The following is a 6,000-nucleotide window of genomic DNA, read 5'->3' as shown; positions in this document are numbered from 1 at the left end:
AAAAAAAAAAATATTAGATCATCCATCACATTAGACCTGCCAAGATTTGGAAAGAAAAATAATCTTTGACCCCACCATGCCCCATAAACCACTGAGCCACTTTTACACTCACCGCCACATGTATTGTTCCCTGGAGCATATATATCCACCAACTGTGAATACCATCTGCACTGAAAAAAAACATGCTGGCACACGTGCGTGCATGGAAGTCCAAACGTGCAAACCTGGTGGCACGCTCTGGTGACAGTGCGACAGCTGGATAAAGGCCCAGGCTCGCCGTAGAGATCTCACATTGTGTCCAGTCCATCCTGGGATAGCCTGGTGCGGGTTACGGTTATAGCCGGGGGGGACAAGTGTGCAATTCCCGTGCTTTTAGAATCATCATAGAGTTGAATGACTGGCGAGTTGTTTTACACTATTTCAGTCAGATGTATCTGAACATTGTTTTGCACCCTTGAATATAAACTGAGTATCAGGCCACAAAATATCGGCCTACTCTAAGGGGCCTATTTATCATATAGTATTTGCGGCTAATTCCCTGAAAACAGAAGTTTTTTGGGGATTTCCCACAAATATTAAGGGGGGGGTGCTCTAACATCCGCGCCCCCTTACCGCCGCACATCGCCAACATAATTATCGCATATGCTCTAACATATGCGATAATTATGGCAAAGGACAGCTCTTGCGTTAAGAGCTGTGCTTTGCGGTGAGAGACAGCGGGACCTGGCGGCTCCCTCCCTTGCCCGGCGCTGCTGCTGCTGCTGCTCCGGGCTCTCCTCCTCCCTGCACCCGGAAGAGGATCATAGTGCAGGGAGGAGGAGGTCACAGGTCCGGGCAGCACTGTGCTGCCCGGACACAGGTGAGGGGGAGTCGGTGCGGGCGGCGGTGGGTCACGATAGAAGCCCATGGGCTTCTATGGGGCATCGCCAGATTTTTCTGGCGATGCCCCCGTCGCGATAACCCAGTGGGGGATGCTTAGAGCATCCCAAAATGCGGTAAAAAAACCAGATTAGCGGGGGTTTTACCACATTTTTAGTTTAGAGAATCTCCCCCTAAGTACCTGCTGAATGTATACCTGCTGCGATCCCTCCTGTCCCGCTTGCAGCCGTATTCCTTATAGGTTTCTATAGGGATGTGATGCTGCCCGATGTACCAATATCTGGAATGTGAAGGGTCCTGCAGCTACCGCCATCCTGTGATGGTGGTAGCTCACTGTAGCCTATGGGCGGCCGGGCAGCGATGGCCGCACGGTCAGCCGGGGCTCAGCACAGACACCCGGCACCCAGCTGAGCAGTTTCCATGTTTAGGAATTGTAGTGTGTAAAGCCAGTCCATGTAAATTAAATACAAGCTCAACTAATTTCACATAAGACCTGGGGCAATCGTTTAAAAGTCAGAACCAGCCTGTTTTAAACAATTGCCTATTTAAAATATCATGCAGACTTGGAGTCTCACTTATTCTATTGCAGGCTAATACACCTCCCCCTTGGACTTCATCAGCAGCAGATAACATGTTTTTGGGGTAAATTTACTAAAGCCTCTGGTTGTTGTGTTGTTACAACATCTTTTAAGCAGATTGTGTTTCCTTTTGTAGGATGCCTATGGGCTTCATACCATGACCCCTGCCGACACGCCACCCCCCCCTCACCAGTGACCTCCTCCTCCCTAGCCCTGCACATCCCCTTCCGGGTGCAGGGAGGAGGAGGCGGAGTCTCTCTGAGCAGCAGTAGGAGGAGGGGGGCTGCTGGGGACCCGGTCACCCTCCGCCATCTGCTTCACAGAGGGCAGCCCTTAACGCAAGATCTGCCCTTTGCTATACTAACCACATATGTTAGAGCATATGCGATTATCGCTGCGGTAGCCGGCAGGGGGGGGGGGCAGTAACTGGCGGCGGAGGATAGTGCAATTATGTGTTGATCAAAATCCCTCCAATGAATGTAAGCCCCTCTCACCGACACCAGCTGATAGCATTGTATATTATCCTCCTTTTCACTGACTGTGCTTTAATCTCATTCATATATAAATCACAGTCATCCTACAGTTGTCCGCTGAGAATCAGATCTGCAAATGACATTATGATGTCATAAGGTGACAATCCTGCGCTGGGCAGAGGTACACCGGAGTGCCGTCAGTTTAAGATGCCACAGTGTCGGCAGTGCAGGGAATCAGGGCATACATAAGACCGGAACGGAGGGCGGACACTTTCCAGTCATGTGTTGCCCTCCCGCCAGATGGTGTAGAACAGGTTACATTTTACAGATCACCAGACAGGTGCACTCGTTACTGACTGACACATTTTAAAAGATCCACAGGTGGAGATAATTATTTCACTTGGTTCTGTGAGGAGACCTGAAAAATATGCACTGTGGGGGGTCCTGAGGACCGACTTTGAGAACTTGTGGTGTAGAATCACTGCAGCCATCTTTCCCAGAGCTCTGCGGACGCCACAGCCGAGCCACATCTAGTTAGGATAATGGGAGGACCCACAGTCCAGGGGGTGATCAAACTTCATAAATATATAGTACTTCGGCCCTCCAGCTGTTGTTGAACTACGCATCCCAGCATGCCCTGCTACAGTTTTGCTATTTGGCCATGCTAAAACTGTTGCAGGGCATGCTGGGATGCGTAGTTAAACAACAGCTGGAGGGCCGAAGGGTCCCCATCCCTGAGCTAAATGGGTACAGAACTAACCATGCATTGATCAGGCCACAAACTGTACTACAGAGAGAATTGCAATTATAAGTACTTGTATAGGGAATAATGGGACGGACACGTATTAAGCCTGGTGAGGTGATAATGCACCAGCCATAGTACTGTGTTTGAAAAATGACAGGAGCTGATTGGCTGGTACTTTATCACTTCACCAGGCTTAATACATCTGCCCCAATATTCGCTAAATGCCCTTAATCATAGAGGTAACGCTTGGGTCGGTGTTGACGATGGTCCGACAAATCAGATCTACCTTCCTGAGGCCCATTCTCTGCTTCTCCAAGTAAGACCTGTTCCTCATGAGGTTGGAACTGCCTCCTTGGGGGGGTCCATGTTCTCTCCTATTACAGTCACCACCATGTCCCATCACTAGAGAGCTAAAGGTACAGTATTTAAAACAAAAAAATACACTTCGAAATACAAAGTAGAAAGTAATACAAATAATACAAGGTTCGGTTTCTAAATAATAATGTTTGCAAACTAAATAAATATTCCGATTTTTATGGAATTTTTTTATATTTTTGTATTCAACCCTGACTGAAATGGCGTGGGATTTCCATTGTGGGTTCATACAGGTAGTCATTCTCGTGCCATGTTACGAAGGAAGATATAAAGTACCGTGGAATGTATTGTACACTATAAAGTTATACCTCGCTTGTTTGTGGCCCAGGGCGCCATCTTTCCTTTCCATCCGGATATATTTATTATTGTGCCATATACAGTACTTTTATATATGAATATAAAGTCATCTTAACCCTTTGAGGGCCAACATTTCGTTGAGAGATGCGCACAATATCCTCTAAAAATTTCAGCGTCACCCACATGTGTTATATTAATTCAAATAAAAAATGTGTAAAAAAAAAAAAAGATTATATTTCCTATATAAGGTAAACATTACGGGTCATTATGAGGAATACAAAAGATTGCTGGGCAATTTTCACACCTATTTTTGACAAATTCACTTGGCACTCAAAGGGTTAAATAATCTTATTAATATTGTATTTCCCAGTGATATGTGATATGTATTTTTAGGGGTAAATTAACAAAAGCTTCTAAAAATGGAAAGAGGTGATGTTGTCCGTAACAACCAACCAGATTCGGTCTATCAATTCTCTATTGCATCCTAGAAAATGATAGACGGAATTTGGTTGGTTGCTTTTTTTTTTTTCATATTTAGAAGCTTTAGGAAAGTTACCCTTTCAAATAAACCTATTCCATGGAACCTATCCCACCAAGATCGGTCTGTCATGGAGTAAAACAGGGATGGAGAACCTTCGGCCCTCCAGCTGTTGTTGAACTACACATCCCAGCATGACCTGCTATGGTTTTGCTATTTGGCCCTGCTAAAACTGTTGCCAGGAATGCTGGGATATGTAGTTCAACAAAAGCTGGACGGCCGAAAGTTCCCTATCCCTGGAGTAAAAAAACCATTTAGATTTTCTTATCGTTCTGTATAAGAAGAGAACTGGGCCGGCCTAATCCGTTACAGTAGGAAAATCCATTATTTATATCAGCCTAAAACAACACTAAGCTGACAACAATGACAGAGTACAAGTGAGCGCGTGGGGAAAATTTACTTAGATAGAAACTGCCCATAGCAACTCCCATCTATTATCTTCTAGAAGGTTTTAAATAAATAAGTAAATTCTGATTTGTTGCCCATAGCAACATCCCATGTCAAATAGTAACTTTTCCCCATGTGTCTGTTCCACTATTGCGGCTCCGACTCTATGGAACTCCCTTCCCCGCACAGTTTGAGAGGCCCCCACTCTAGAATCCTTCAAAAAACAGACTCAAGACTCTCCTGTTTACTCAAGCATTTCCATAATTCCCTTAAGCATAGTTTATGAAAAGCTTTTATGTACTTCATTGTTCCTGCACTGTATTACATTCATTCTATCTGTTATGCATCTTGAGTGCTACTGGAGAAAGAGCGCTACATATAAATAAAATGACTTATTATTTCTAGTAGGTAATAATGATTCTGACCTTTTTCTGTTTAGACCCGACGTGTTTGACTCATACTAATACAGATAAGGGACAGGGTACTATGCCAAGCTAATAATAGAGCAATATTTCCCAAAATACACCAAGCAGATTATGTGAGGATGAGTTTAGCAGCACATCTGACACGGACACAATGACTAGGTGTCTTTTGCATTATCGCTTATTATGTTTCCCAGCCGGTGGCGGTTGTGGATTGTGTTTGCTCCCAATTGTAAAGCGCTACTAGGTATGCTGGCGCTATAGAAGTGAATGTTACTAATAATAGTACCCGATGAATCGGCGGGGAGAAATAAAGAGGAAATTCATATGGAACTCCGAATGTGACTGTTATTTTCATTAGTTTGCAGGCTTTTTCCATGGAGGATGTATATATACATGCCAGACTCTAGAGGGCGCTTGTCCCCTAATAAAGTCAAAGGCGATGCAGTATGTAACGGTCTTGTATGAATCTGGGGCACCTCTGCTAAACGACGACTGAAAAAAATCTGATTACACATCGATGTCTATGGCAGATATTTGTCTGATGCCCCCATTAAGGGACTTCACCCTCACTGATATTGCCAAATAGCTGAGATGCCGGTGTGTGTGTGGTACTGAGGGGCAGAGTTATTAAACCTGGCGAAGTGATAAAGTGGACGGTGAGAATGCAGCAGGCAATCAGCCCCTAACTGTCATTTTTCAAGTCTGTAACTTGACAGTTATCAGCTGATTGGCTGCGAAATGAGCCAGTGGCTCGAGCCAAGTGACGGAACTGGCTCATGTTTAGCCAATATAACTCTGAATGGTCTAATCCATGGGTCTTCAAACTGTGGCCCTCCAGATGTTGTGGAACTACATGTCCCAGCATGCCCTGACAGTTATGGCATGCTCTTATAGGAAAAAAATGTGGCAATGCATGTTGGAACATGTAGTTTCACAACATCTGGAGGGCCACAGTTTGAAGACCCATGGTCTATTAAATTATGTGTGATCCTCTTGTGCCCACAGGTTGGTCACTGCATTGTGGTAACGAGTTTCATTCTGACCAGGCCTCATCTGTGTGGTGTTTGTATGTTCTCTCTCTTTTGTGTGTTTCTCCTACGGTTGGGCCGGGCTGGCAATCCGGCAAATGCCTGAAGTGACAATGGACTGATGGGCCGGTCTCGCCGCCTGGAATCCTGGCCGACTGGCTCTGCCTACTGGTGCTCAGCATGTTTCGATTGAGCAAGATGCAAGGCCACACCCCTGTGTCTTGCGGCATGCCCCCATGCTGCAAGGCCCTGTCCCCATAACATTTGACAGTGAT

This window comes from Crinia signifera, chromosome 4 (genome assembly GCF_055691185.1).
Source record: "Crinia signifera chromosome 4, ASM5569118v1, whole genome shotgun sequence".
NCBI lineage: Eukaryota > Metazoa > Chordata > Amphibia > Anura > Myobatrachidae > Crinia > Crinia signifera.
This window is presented reverse-complemented; position numbering follows the sequence as displayed.